Here is a 15368-nt window from a genome sequence, read left to right on the forward strand (position 1 = left end):
TAGACACATGCACAGTGAGAACTGCAGAGGGACTCCACCCTGTCCTCTCACCTCACATCAGACAGTGAACACAGTACTAATACAAACAATAAGCAACCACTGGCAATAAAATATTTTCCCATAAAAATGTATCAATTTTCCAGTTATCTTTTTCTTATATTTGTTTCTTCACACCAACTCTAGCAACAAGAGCCATATAGATCACTTTCACCCTATCTTATCCATTTAATTTTTGCCTAAATTCATGGATTCATCAGAGTGTGATATTCTTTAATAAGCCAGTCTAATTTCCACCTCCTAGAGCTCTCCCCCGCAATCCCATCTTCCACGTGTTTCAGCTTTACTTTGAAGTGACTTCCTTGCCTGGCATGCTAAAATCCAGGAACAAAGTGCCTATCATTATGACTGCAGTTCATGCCCTGACTAGCCACAGCAGCAGCAGAATTAGACTATAATCTCCTAAACAATGTAGAATCTGTAAATCAAAACCAACCAGCTCTGTTTGGTATGTAGATCACTGAACCTGTGGGACTATGAAAATCAAAATCACTTTTCTAAGGCAATATAAACCTTAGCATATGGATTTGTTCAGCTTGGATTCTTTCTCTCATCCTCAAAAGCTATTCCATACTGAAAAACAGCAACTTTTTCTGGATCAGAGGGCAAAATAGGCACATGTGAACATAAGCATACAGGCAGTACAGAGATTAGAAACAACCTACCTTCAGTACTGCCCCGCCTTGCCTTCTTGATGGTAAGGATGTTTGCGTTTCTTTACTCTAAATATAAAAACAAACAAACAATAGTGGCTGCTCTAATCAAAGGAGTAATTACATGTTGCCCAAAAAACGTACAATGCATTAAGACATTTACACATAGCCTAGAGTTATTTCACTGATGAAACACCAACTACTACATAGCACATGCAGAAAACATTCAGAGAGAGTCAGAGAAATGGAGTTGTGCCTGATGGAGTAACATAAAATTTCTTGGCACAGAACTGTAATTTCCATAACACAGCACACAAGGGGTTTCTACTTGCAGAAATTAAGCCCCCGCATGCTGACTGATGTGTCATCATGCACAGAATTTAACTGGGATAGCCCAAGTCCCATGTATGTCACTGACCGCTTTATATTGTAAGTTACTTGAAACCTCACAGGTGTACAGAGCTCTCTTCCAGCAACGCAAACGGACCTAAATGTAATCCTCCAAAGTGCATAAGATCAATTTTTTCTTTATTTGTCCTAAAGAAAAACATCAAATAGAACACTTAAAGAAAATAATTACAAAGTCTTCTTCAGTTTCTCAGCTTTGATGTCTGTCAGGTTTGTATTTTCCATGCTTTATTTTTTCCTTTTTTTTTCTTCCTTCAGAGCACATGAAATTCTCCAGGAATGGGGAAAGGCAGCAGAAGCCAATCTGCTGACCACATACTCCCAATATATGATTCCTAAGGCTTCCCCTTAGTGACATTTCCGAAGTGGAAAGTCAATAACCATCATAAACAAAAAATCTGTAATCCTAACTCCTCCTTCCACTCAATTTTTCATGCCAATGTGGACCAGTGTGGAAAGAGAGGGCCTCCAGAGTATCAGCTTTGGTAGACGAGGACATGCAGGATAGTGTGAAACAGTTGGAAGGCCAGATTTAAACATGTAACCTGAAACATTGGAAACCAGAACTCACAGTGGGGCTTAGCAACAAAATCAACAATATAGGCATGGCATGACATGTGATCACCAAAGCAGAAGCAAGGTTGCTTAAATATAGCCTCTGTAGGTATTAGAATATTTCTGAGAAGTACACATCAAGCACGAGACAGATGCTACTAATAAGTAGAGCTTTAGACATTTATTTTTGTATTTAAATATCCAGCTATATTTATCTGAAAGATTTAACCACACCATTCTTGACCAAAAGGTATGCCAGCTACTTACTGCTGTCTAGACAATAAGATTATAACTGCAAAAGATAAAACCTTTACAAAAGAATATGGAAAAGTGCTTTAAGAGTCCATGAGAGGGGTAGAATCTCTACACTTTAGTCTTCAGAGCTTTGGCTTCAAGAGCTTTGTCTATTGAGGAACTCAAAATATTAATTGCTTTGTAAAGAGTTTCCTTATGCTTGTTCTTGAAACTAAATTGTTTGTGCTTGGGGGAGATGCCAGTACATTATAAAAATTCCAGAAAGCTGGAAAAAGTCAAATCATCTTATAGGTATAAGTACTGTCTGATGATCACCTGGCATCTCTGGAGTCATGATTGCTGTGTGGTGAACCACTTCAAACTAGGACATAAAGATATGAATCATCTACAATGAATAAGCTGTCCCACTTCCAAACTTCTTTAAAAAATATCCAGACTATCTGGACACTCACCTTAAGTGTTTGGACAGCTTCAAATGATCCTGTGATCTCAGCGAAGAAATTGTTCTTGAAATGAGTTACACATTTCACCTCTATTTTTAGCATAACCATAAACCAGACCTGCTAAACAGAGGTTTCCCAATCTCTGCTACAGTAATTTGGTACCATGTGGTACATAAAGCTGGAAGGAAGCAGCATACAAAAGATTTACCACAGACACCAAGGAACAGAGAAGTCTAAAGCATTCTCCTGAATGCTACATATTCAGAAATATTTATATTTCTGTAAAGGGTAAATATTTCTGTCCCACTGCTTTCTTGAAGCATATAATTTCTGGCCTAAACAGATGGCTTGGTCACACATAACACTTCAGAACATCAAGTTCCTACCAAAAGAGAGAATTCTGGGTAGGCACAGGAATCGAATTTGTACAATTTGCTCCTTGGCCACTTGGTCTCTCCATTTACATTGCACATGTCCTGAGATGATAATGTACAACATAGCCTGGATGGTAAAAAACAAGTGCACAGCTTTGTGCAACTAATTTCTACCATTCCACTGGGAAGGATGCTGAGCTTCAGGTCATGGGCACAGTGCACAATGCCAAAGCATGCAGTGCTCTGCAAGCATCTCTTATAGCCACCAGATTCTGAGATTGATGCAACCATACACAACAGGAGTATGTATTAATGTGACAAGAGTCAGTCATCTTTTTTTCCCAAATTTTTCCATAGGCCAATGAGAAAGTACTGATTATATTGAATATTCACATTCAACTCATTTCAGAAGTTGTTATTTCTTTTATTATACTTGTTCTAACCTGAAATACTGATGTTAAAATACTTCCAGGTACAAGTCAGTTTAAGTTTGGCAAAAGAATTCACACAGCAAGAATGTCAAACAATTTCTCCCAATGTAGTCCTTATATGCAGGTTAGCATTGTTCTTGCTGACTAAGAATTTTTCCTGTAACACAGTAACTCTCCTCATGGAGTTAGCCGCTATTCAAGATAAGCAAATGTTGCAAAACCTATTCCAGTCTTGAAATAAAACTATGTAAATTGCACCCACTGACATTTGCTGATGCTCCGTGAACTTCTATGGACACCAAACAGTAGGTGTTAGCACAGTGAGGCCATGGGCAGCACGTTTCAGAAGTGATGAAAGTAAGTGTGGGTCACCTTAAGTGGTGCAGGTTTAGACGAATATGGATGGCATGTGGGCTCTTGTTTGTAGTAGGAAAAAATGTATAGCTAATGGTGGTGACTATGCTGAAACATGTTTGGTAGCTTAGAATTTGCTATGGCACACAGAGGCACTGTGCTCACAGTATCTGTTGTAGCTTCCATGGAAATAATTAAGAGGAATAATTTTAAGAGTGCCTTATATCTAAGCAGACCAAGACAAATCCTGTTCATGCAGTGGGGCCCAAGCAAGCCAAAAGGTTGGACATCCATGTGTTACCCTATCCTGTATTTGTGCAATCAATTATTTCTGCCTACCACTTTGCATTTGTCCCTATTGGACTTAATCCTGTTTTTTTCAGATGATCTCTCCAATTTGTCAAGACCATTTGGGATTCTAATTCTGCTTCCCACATGTTCAGAATTCCCCATCTCCTGTCATATGCAAATTTACTGCATATCATATTATTCTCTCATCCAGATAATTCATGAGAATATTTAAAAACATTTAATCAAGACCAGCTCACCACAGAAAATTCACAATACATTTCAATTAAACAATAATATTAGGCAAATATTCTCCAAGATGCACTTTTCATTTAGGTTTGCATTTACTCTGAAGACTGAACAAGATTGCTTCTTCAGCTTTCCTATGAGAATATCATTCAAGAGAGTGCCAAGTCATAAGTAATATTGGAGCAGTGCATCCCCTGTGTTTGTAAACTTGTTACCTTGTCATAGCAGGAAGTTAGTTCACTTTGTCATAATTTCCTCCTGTCAGATTATTTGCTATTCCCTGTCTGCATGCTGTGTTCTAGATGCCTATAAATATACAGGGTATTCATGTCACAATTTTTCTGATGCATTTTGGTGATTTTATTATACAATATGCAACTGAAAATCAGGACTCTCAAGGTACTATTTAATTTTATGCAAACAAAAAAAAGTACTTTTGAATCCTTTTGCATCAAAACATATTCCTAAATGTCAACATTAAAGAAGGCAGCATCTTAACAAGTCTTGAGTGAATACGGAACTGCATATCTCGTGCATAAATGGTGTATCTCATTGGTCAGCACTAGCAGAAACATCTCCCTGTGCTGTTGATTTATGTCTCAATGTGCCATTCACTGAAATAAAGGCCCCCATAAAGTGTATGGATATCATGAGGTAGTGAATCAATTATGCTCATTCAGATCACACTCAAAGCACTTATGTCATATTGTTGACTCTTCAACCACCTGCTCTTGTCAAGGAGATCTGGCACACAGGGCTTGAAGCATTCTTGATTTGCTCCAGTCATGCCATGTTCTGGTTATTAAAAAAAAAAATTAAAAAAAAATCTGTTGTCATAATTTTCATATAGATATCTTTTGAATAGCCAGCAGAATCTGTAGAAGTGCATAAATGGGATAGAAAGGGTACAGAAGATATGTGGTCTCTACAGAGGAATATATGTTTTGTGCATCAGTCAGATGATACAGCCTATCTAAATATACATCTGTCAAATTAAAATCTAGTTAAAAGTGAAGTAGCACATCTCTGACCAGATTTTTTACTAAGATACGTGATCTATTTTTCATCTGAAGTGAAGTCATGTGGAAGACTAGGATGCACTCAGATGTAAGAACCCAACAGGCTTGCCCTTGAAAATAAAGATGTGGAATTGTTAGACTATGCAAAATGAAAAACAAAGACACTTTAAAACAGGACAACTGATTTAAATTTCAACTCTCCAAAGCCCCATTAATCCTATCACTGGAGAAACTCTGTTCCCAGGTGTGGGATTTCTCTGCTTTTGATAGGTGAAAAAAGAGAAAAAGTGAACTGTTCATAATAAGCCACATGAGAATAAATATCAATTTGTAGATCACTTTTTCAATTAATGTGAATCAATAAAGAATAACAAGAATTAATCAAGACAAATCCTGTTCATGCAGTAGGACTCAAGCAAGTCAAAAGATTTGACACCCATGATCAAGTTCCACTCCTTCTCTACAGGCAGGATTGCTACTCACCATGTCAGGTTGCCCGGGGCTCCATCTAACCCAGCCATGAACACTTCCAGGGATGGGGAATCCACAGCTTCTCTGGGCAGCATGTTCCACTGGTTCACCACCCTCACACTGAAGAATTTTCTCCTCATATCTAATTTAAATCACCCCTCTTTTAGTTTAAAAACGTTCCGCCTTGCCCTTTAACTATCTGACCACATAATGCGTGGGTTTCCATCTTGTTTAAAAGCTGCATTTAGATACTGGAAGCTCACTGTAAGGTCTCCCTGGATCTTTCTCTTCTGTTGGCTAAACAAGCCCAGTTTGCTCAACCTCTCTTCACAGGGGAGGTGATGATCATCCTTTGTCCTCCTCTGGTCCTACTCTAAAACTCCACTTCTGGTGCTATTTTATGCTCTCTCTGCAAGAAACTGTTCATCAGTGGTGTCATCCTCTTCCACATTTACCCAGAGCTACAACTGCCAGATTTCTTCCCCCCAAGAATCTCATTCATTCTGGATTAAAAGTACTTCATGTAAAAATATAACATTTTTCTTCCTGAATTCACAAAATAAAAAGGTGAAAAATACAGAGTAAGAGAAAATACACTGGAGACTGAGATCAAACCCACCTACTTGTGCTATTGTTTTACTAGATGTATATGAATTTCTAAATTCAATTAACATGGAACAGAAGCAAGTAAAACTCTCAATCCATGAATCAAAACTACTGAGGCCTTTAAGGGATGTTCAGAGTAGACATGGCGTTCAGAACTGTTAACTCTTCTGTTCCAGAGCAGAAGGATTTATCCAGTCGGGAAAAGAAATGGCACAAAATAAAAAAATAAAATAAAATCTTAGTACAACTATTAGCCCTGCGGATAGCAGGCAAACATCTTTCCACTTACCCATGATTAATTAATATGGCTAATATTCTAGCATCTGTCTAATAAAATTTAGCAAGTAGCACCACTAGGCAATTTATTGCCATTGCTTCCCTCTCCCTATTAGCTCATTACAGACTTCCTGTAAAATGATGAGATGCAGTGGCCTGCACAAACTTTCTGAAGATGTTATATCACTGAATGATAAATGGAAAAGAATTGACAGATAAAGGAAAGACATACCTACTTCTTTTTAAGTATGATATTGTTACAGTGGAATAAAGCAACTGCTTTCTTTCCTTCTCACATCAAAACATAAACTTGCAGGCAATTTCCTGCAATGGCACTTTTAGCTAATGGGAAGGTACGTTATAGGACAGAGAGGGAAACTATAAATGGTAACAACATTTAAATTCCCTAGCTCAGGATACCCCATAAGCTATTGTTAATCTAGTCACTCTGAGGAAAGTGGCAAGATGATAACTACTACACTGTTCCTCCAAAGGAGGCACTATATGGTATACTCTAAATAGAAAGAAAAGAACGAAAGAAGGAAAGAAAAGAGCATGGCATGGTGTGTCAGAAAATGGGGAAAGTTCTACTTCACAGGCATCTACAGTGGAAGATTTTATGGTCTTCAGTGAATACACAGATTATTAACACAAATCACTTTGCCTGCTGTTCTGTGAAGACACCTGCAAACAATGAGGTAAGAACAATAGGAGGATCCTCAGGCTATGAGCACACACAGATGCCTAAGCTTTGCCTGCCTTCCAGTGGAATGCCCCAAGTCCTCTCAGTCACTTTTCATTCCAGAACATGAATTGCCATTCTAGCAAGAAGCAAGATCAAAATTATTCTCACTATTTCTGGTGCTTAATCTATTATGCACAGATGCTCTCTGTTACTTTCAATAAAATATGTGATGTTTGTTTAAAAAAAACAAAAAAGTGGTTAATTACTTCATTAACTCCGATAAATTTACTTCTTCCCATGGAGACAGATGAGGTGGTAGCAGATGGAATGAAAGTCAAATGATTTTGAGGCTTGTGCAGCCAGCTTCTCTCTCAGAAATCCAGAGCAGCTAATCTCGAAAGGAAAATGAACACGTCATTCAAATCCAAATACCTGGTGTCACATGTGCAGTTTAAACTATCTGCCATCGGTTCATGTCTCAGTAAACTAATCTAGAAAACAGCTTTCTTTCACATGCTCATTTCTTCTCTTAGTCTTTTCAGTTGGATAGCTATAACAAGTAGTGAACACATACAGACACATTTCTGAGCTACAATAAGATCCAGTAGATTAATTGCAGATTTGGGATTTTAGTTACATGGTAATTAACACCTAGAGCATTTTCTGCAAAGCTCTTATGTCTTTTTTTCTTTCTTTCTTTTTCTTTTTTTCTTTTTTTTTTCTTTTTTTCTTTTTTTATTTCTACTTCTTTCTTTTTTCTTTTTTAAACAAACATCACATATCTTATTGAAAATAACAGAGAGCATCTGTGCATAAGAGATTACTTGCAATTGAAGCAATTACTTTTTACACATCTACGCCAGAACAACAACCAGTAGAATAATTAGATTCTTTTGTTGGCCAAAGAGCTCGGAGTTATCCATCTCTCCAGTTGCTGGCCTTTAGTGAAGATGAGTTGCTCTGTTTTAAAACTTTTATGGGCTGCAAGCTGACTCTTAGGACAAATGGCTCCCTTCTCAGATCAGAATCGAAACCTGTTACATTAAATTATACTTGCTGTTGCCATGCCAACATCCTTTCTTTGCTCACACTTCGTTTTGCACTCTGAATGGCACGCCTAATAAAACAGCCAGGACTTTCCATTTTAGTCATCTCAAATGTACATCTGGACTCCATCCCAGATTCTAGGTTTCTTTAGGAAATATTTTAACTCCAGTTAAAAATACAGCTCTTAACCATTTTAAGATGCTTAGGCATAATCTCTCAGTAGGATGGAACTTGAACACAAAGTGCTTTGATAGAGAACCACTATTTTGGTTTTGTGATATTATGGAATTTGTTAGATCTGTAGTGCAGAACATGAAGTTGTTTTTCATCAGGAAAGGTACCACCAGAAAATTTAGAAGGAAAAAAAGGGGGTGGGGGGGTGAGGTGGGGGAGGTGGGAAATAGGAAGAAAGAAATGGAAACCTGCATCTAGCAAAGAAAGAATCTATGGACAAAGATGAGCCACAGGGAGAGCCTGATAACGTATGCCTTGTGGATACATTGCTTCTCTGCAAACTTGTCTGAAGCCTGTCTTTGATGATAGTTTTAAAAGTTATCCAGCTAATCTTCATTGTACTACCAAGATAACTTGTAGCACTGCCTTACTGCAGACGCAACTTTGAGTCTTCTACTCCCAGTCCTCCCAGCTGCAGGATCATTCTCCCTGCTGCCTGGGGCAATCCAGTAGGTAGGGTATGGACACAGTTCACGTTGTGCCTTGCAAAGCCTTGCCCCAACCAAGGAAAACAAACAACAGGTTATGAAGACAATGTAAACTTTGCCCTCACAGATGGAGGCAGAGTGAAGAACTGGTAGCCAGTAACAAGGGATAGCTGAGAAGAACATGAAGTGATGAAGAGAGACAGCCGCAGCACAGTGAGCTCATTCTGTGCCTATATTAAGAAGACTGAGGGACTTTCTTCCCACCAGGGAAAAGAAACCAGTAAAGCATTCATTAAAATGAATATCACCTTGTGCAATTATTATTTATTGCAAGTCTTTATAAGCCATTCCTCTTCAGATACATTCTAATAATTCCCCATGTACTTCCCACCCTTCTCCTGTCTATTAACAGACCAAACAACCTGCAGCAAGTGCCAGTGCCACCATGCTGCTCCATGGTGGCAGGACATTTATTATACATGCGTAGCTATGATTGATTTAAAGTATGAACATCTTCAGTTGAGACCAGACTACCTAATTTTAGATTATCCAAAGGAAGAAAGTTGCACAAATCAAAAGTAAAGCTGCATTTGCTCTCCACACTGTCTATTCAACTGTGCCAGTGGTTTTAAGAAGGATGAAACAAAACTGGAAAGCACACTACCTAGACCACCACTGTGGCTCTGCTTTTCAGCCCTGCCACACAAATTTCTTAGCTTACTTTTTGTCTATGGCTTGTTTATTTTGCTTTTATCTTCTTCAGAATTTACCTCCAATATTGCTCTTCTTTCACCAGTTGAAACAGAGAGCAAATTGAGAGTTACAAGTTACAGATTAGGGTTATATATTTCTACACATACAACTGGAAATGCCAACACACGTGAATGGTAAAGGGAGTAGGAGACTTAGCATGTAGCTCCTCTTGCTTGCTTACTAAAAGAAGATAACCAACTGATAGCATGCAAAAATGCCCTGCATACACTGATTTGTTTTTTCAGTCTTCTGATCATGTGTTCCCCCTGTATCCACCCAGATCCTACTGTAGGGCACCTGGCCTGATGCAACATAAGCTTCCCAAAGGTAACCTCATTTATCCTCATCACACCCTTCTGCTCAAGCTCACTTCACCAAGATGCCATAAGTCAATGGGTCTTCTGTAGGGTTTGGGTCTTTGGTCCATTAGCTACAGCATGTGGTCACAGGTCTGCTGTCTGCTTCTGAGAATTCTGTTGTCAGCTGATGCAGACTCACTTAGATAGCAAGTGCTGCCAGAGCACACCAGAAAAATGTGAAACTACAGGTCTATGAACCTGAATGCAAACAGCTGTAGAAATTTCTCAACCCTATTTATATACAATTACAACAGTATTCCTAGTAGTTACCATTCATTTGGATGAGGATTCAGAATCAACATCACTCAGAGGTGAAAAACAACTATATTCTCTGAAGAATAATTAACTTTTATAATAATAATATAACTTTTAAAAGACATTTAAATTGGTAATACCTTCACACTTCACATAATGGCTTTATGAAAGTCAGGTTTAGTCACTTACTGGACTCTACCAACTTGTTGGACACCAGCTGACAATATCAATTCTAAGGGCATTTAAAGGGCAGTGAACAGATTAAATCCACAGTAAGACTGAATCCAAACCCCTTGTCACAAAATTCCTATGCATTTGATATCTAGATCTTCCTAAATTAAAAGGATTGGAAACAAAATATAAGAGAAACAATTGTCCACATAAATCAATCTCTTTTACTGGTAGTGATTGCTGCTTTCCCAGAATCACTCCTACACTCAGGAATTCTTTCAGTTACAACAAAAAGAACTAGGTGCCCTGAACATAGCTTCAGTGCTGCAGGAGGAACAAGAGTTCAACAAAATGTGTAACTACTCTCATTGCTGGTTGGTTCAACAGCATCAAAGCTAGAAAGATTCAAACATGTTAAGTTTTAGTCTGGGGTACAGCCTACAAAGTTACCAAATTTAAGAGATTGGAGAGTACTTTTCATTATTTGATTAGCAGCAGCAGATGGGACATTCTTCCTTTAAGAGACCTAAATTCTGGTGTTCCGTCTCCTCAGTATGCAAAGGTGCTGTCAGTCAGCCAGGCACGGTTAGAATATAAGAATTACTCATGATGTATGTTAATCGATCTCTGTGCGCAAGAACTTAAGGATGTGTTAAGGATATGATGTACACTTCTGGTATATGGAAACCAGACTCGATGTAACATAATACTGTAATGAATAAAATCAAGGAATTTCTATTTAGAGGGAGATATACTGTAAGTTTCTATTTATAACTTGTTCAGAGGTTCAAACTGACTTTCCAGCCAATTTCTCATTTATCACACAACAATCTTCTCACACCCTGGTAAGGAAAAGCAGCAAGAACAGAAGTCTTGCAAATGCCTACAGCCATGGTGACAAACTTATGGAAACTGTCCAGAAAAGGAAAAGAGCAAATTCTTTGGCAACTCTCATCATTACAGTTCTAGTCTGCATTTTAAACACAGCATATTTTTGGATATATGGAAGAGAGAAAGAAAGGTAGTAGCAGCTGAAATGGACAAAGCAGATCTCTGAGGAAATGATAAACATCACGTGTCACTATGACCCACATCTTTGTTAGTGCTGGAGAAATGGATTTACAATTTCGTTATGTGGAATGTACATTGAGATGAAGAGATAAATGAGGATGAATTTACGACAGTTTCTAACCTTTCTACTTTTCTAGACACAGAAAAGCAGTGTGAACGCACCATTTCAATAATCCCACAGTGTTCACAGATTCAATCATTTGTAAAGTATGAGTTATGTAGCAGGCAACCACCACTTCAGCATGTCACATGGCTCTCTGGCTACAGACAGCTGCTTTCCCTGTGTGTTTTTAATAGATTTCCTCTACTACACCTCCTGAAGTTACTTGAAAGAATTTAATATTCTCACTTCCTCCTAGGTAAATCACTTCAGTGTTTTTCCTCCTGGAGTTTATTGTCTTTCTCTACATTGTGTTTAGATCGAGGTCAATGGTCCTGGGTTCTGTTTCCTCCCTAATGACCTCAGCCCCCCCATCTCCTTTCCAGTCAGGAAAACCCATGTGATGCTCAGCAGCAATGTGAAGGGCAGAGATTTCCTCAGTGCCTTCCCGCAGAGCCTGAGTCAGCAGCACTCCTCATGAGCCTCAGTGCCCCAGCTCCCCAGCACCCTGGGGAATACAGCTTCGTGCCTGCTGTCTCCTTCCAGAGAAGTCCAGTAACTTCGAGTTCAGTTCTTAACTCTAGCAGAATATACTTCTTCACAGAGCATTAAGCACTATTCTGGCAAATATGCTTCAAATCTTAACCTGAGTTTCTGTCAAACTATTGAAGTTACTATACACAAATGTTCATAAACCTAACCTTAGTTGAACATCCATATAGACTGCAATCAAAATATAATTTTACATTCATTTAATACATTTTTTGCTTTAATGTTTTTGCTTGATCATCTTTCTAAACAAGTTTGGGTTGACTCACTTTTCAAATTAGTTCCTGCTATCAAAATATTTAAGTCTTACACAGTTTTAAATTAGCACTCCCTCCTTACCATACAAATAAAATAATGCTCTAGAAGTGGGAAGATTTATTTTACAACTGTAAATCTAAGCTTTCAAAACTGAGTGTTGATTCTGGGTTGATTTTGCTTATCCAATACGAGCCACTTTACAGCTTCCAAAAAGAAGGCATTCAGTTCTCTGATATCTTATGGAGTTATTGCATCAATCGTATACAAGATTTGATCAATGGAACATTCTGAATACAAAATCCACCCTGAAACTTTTTATTTCTGCATTTCCTGGAGCTGCTTTTAAAAGATTTTTATTTGTTCATTGTGAATTCTTTTCTTTTTCTATTTTATAACTTACTCCACATCCCAGATTAGATTTTTAAAAAGCGCCCCACAAGACAAAGTACATTCTCATTATCAGGCAGGGAGACATTAGTAGCTTCAGCTGTCCTCAGTAAAAATTAAAGAGAAATAATGGGGTAGAGACAGAAGGTAACTTTTAGTCAACCTGAAAGCTGTACCCGGGATATTCAGGACACAGAAATCTCATGCCTCTAAGGATTCCTGAAGTTCAAGAAATTTATCTGTCCATTTGTGATAGAAAGGAAAGTCTGAGATACATCAAATGTCTGCACCATTGAGTACACAATTAAAGAACCTTTTAAGGCATCCCTGTGGAAAGCATGAGATGTGAATATTTCTCAAATGTAAGAACAAGACTGGTTGACAAGACAAGTGAAATGCAGACAACTGCTGCAGCAGGTAGACAATTCTCATGCAGAGCTGATCAGTGGAGAATGTATCTTTCCTTTTCCTCTTAGCACAATTTCTGATGAGACAGACAAGGGCATCCTAGCTTCAAAGCTCCACTTTTATTTACAGTTATGTAATTTACTCTGGAGAAGACAATCAAATGGTAAACCATTACCTGAGGATACCTGCCTTCAATTTCCTCAGTTATACTTGCATCTTCAGTGGAACTGTTGTATGTGAACATTATGCTACAGGAAACCTGCTCTAAGAGGGGAACATATAGTCTCAGCCCAGGCAGCAACTCCTGTGCCATATAGAAGCAGCTACATCCCTAGCAATAGGATCTCCAGTAGCCAGAGGCCTCAGACAGTACACACCTGCTGAACAAAATGCCAAATGGAGAAGCACACATGGAATCCCCTCCTTTCTTTAAAGTGCAGAGCTTCTTAAACACTGCCAGTACTAATATTACCATTCACCTTATCTTCAGCCCAGAATACAGAAGGCTTCTGCAGGACACAGGCAACAACAGGCTTTGGAAGTTCTTATCTGAGGTGAAAGATGTGGCTTTGATCATTTCAGAACTCCAACACAGCTAACGGTTTCACTATCATCACAACCCAGAATTCTGAAGAAAAGTAGCTGTAGATGCTGGCTCCTGTGCTCCCACAAACAGACCTACCAAACCCAGTCCTTCAGGAAATGTCAACTAAGAAAGCCACTTTCTGACTTCTAATGATGCTTTAGTGCCAGGACACTCTGTCTTGCTGAAATGGTATCACTTCCGAATAAAGATAGAGCAATGTAAGGAACTTATTGCCAAAATTGTATGCCTCTCTGGGCTTTCAGAATCCATCAAGGTTAAAGGTGGCCTTACGAGCTCCTAACCTAAACTGAAATGTCAGCATCTGAATCTCACTTTAGAAACTTAATCCCTTTGTTTTGACCAAGACAGACAAGTCTGACTGTAGCCAAGATCTGCACCTGTACGGGTAGATTAAACAATACTAAATGCCTTTCCCGTTCAAACGGCAGAAGATCACTGACACAGTTTCAGTATGTGCCAGTGAGCATTCAGGAGAGTGCTAGGTTACAGCAAATTCCTCACCATAGCCCGGGAGTTAGTATATGCCAGAGACTGCTCCCAAAAATCATGGGTTTATCTGATTTGAGTGTAGGAGAGTTAAGCAGTGTGGGCACAGACGATTCCACAGTTGCAAATACTTGCCAAAAGCTTAATTCACTAACATGGAAGCAAGCTCTAGATACAGAAATTCTTAAATGCCTCAGCATATTATCTTCCACCATTCTTCAAGACAGCAAAGGAAAGAGGAAAAAAATATAATATTACACAAAGGAGGCTGTTTGTCCTACACTGGGAACTTTCCATTCTCGGAGAAAAATGCATAAATAAATTTCCTAATGACAAAACATACAATCTTCTTAAATTATAGAATTACACTTGTGAAATGGAAACACAGCCTCACAGCTGATAAATAGCCAGAGAGAGTGCTCACCAGGCTGATTATAAATACGCGTTCAGATAGCTCAGGGACTCTGAGGATTGAAGTCATGAGATACTCCACATGGCAACGTGGTTATTTAAATACATCCTCTTCCACTGGGAGTTCAGCCATTATTCAAAGAGAGGAAGCATATTTATTCCTGAGTGCTCCAGACATGGGACAGTTATGAAAAGCTTTCTGCACAAATGAAGCAAACATGGCATCCTACAGGGAGACCGAACAACAGTTTCTGTCACAGTCTCAAAACCAAGTGCACCTGAATGAGTGGAGACTGGAAGGTAGCTGAGTTCACAGAGAGTGGCATCTACTCGTTTGTCGCTGTCTCTTGAGGGTTACTTCTGCAAGTTTGAAACTTTATAGAATTCCTATAGATACAGTTGATAGCATGAAAACAATTAGATTGTTGAGCTTAACAGTTGAGCTTAGTAATGCTATTAAAATCAACATTCAAGGAAACTGTAGCCATTTCTACAGCTGTTTTGGAAAGTTGCACCTTGGCAGAACATGCTGGATTGTCATTCTAAATGCCTGTGCTTCCCATGCTGGCTTCCTGAGGAAGGGTTTGTGAACAGACTAGTTTATTTATTACAGCTTTTTATTATTTATTTTTTTTACCCCTCTTAACTGTGGCTGTGGATTCCCCAACCTTGTGAAAGCAGTCATTAGTCGCCTTGTTTGGCCAGGAGAAATATAAAGAA

The 15368-nt window shown here is 38.7% G+C and overlaps 1 protein-coding gene across 7 annotated transcripts in view; it reads right to left on the minus strand.

The window, feature by feature from the left end:
- LOC107311182 (uncharacterized) overlaps positions 1–15368 on the minus strand; it is a 301670-nt gene that overhangs the window by 107959 nt on the left and 178343 nt on the right. Inside the window, exons 11-12 of one of the 7 annotated variants that reach the window (XM_085543047.1) lie at positions 1129–1247; positions 723–779 (exon numbers count right to left, since the gene is read on the minus strand). The exons of the other annotated variants lie outside the window; for them this stretch is intronic. The gene's annotated coding sequence lies outside the window, so the exon portion shown is untranslated. The remainder of the gene's footprint in view (positions 1–722; positions 780–1128; positions 1248–15368) is intronic. 7 annotated transcript variants of the gene reach the window in all.

The sequence above is a fragment of the Coturnix japonica genome, chromosome 3, assembly GCF_054131305.1.
Source record: "Coturnix japonica strain WE chromosome 3, WE-NBRP24, whole genome shotgun sequence".
In the NCBI taxonomy this organism is placed as follows: domain Eukaryota; kingdom Metazoa; phylum Chordata; class Aves; order Galliformes; family Phasianidae; genus Coturnix; species Coturnix japonica.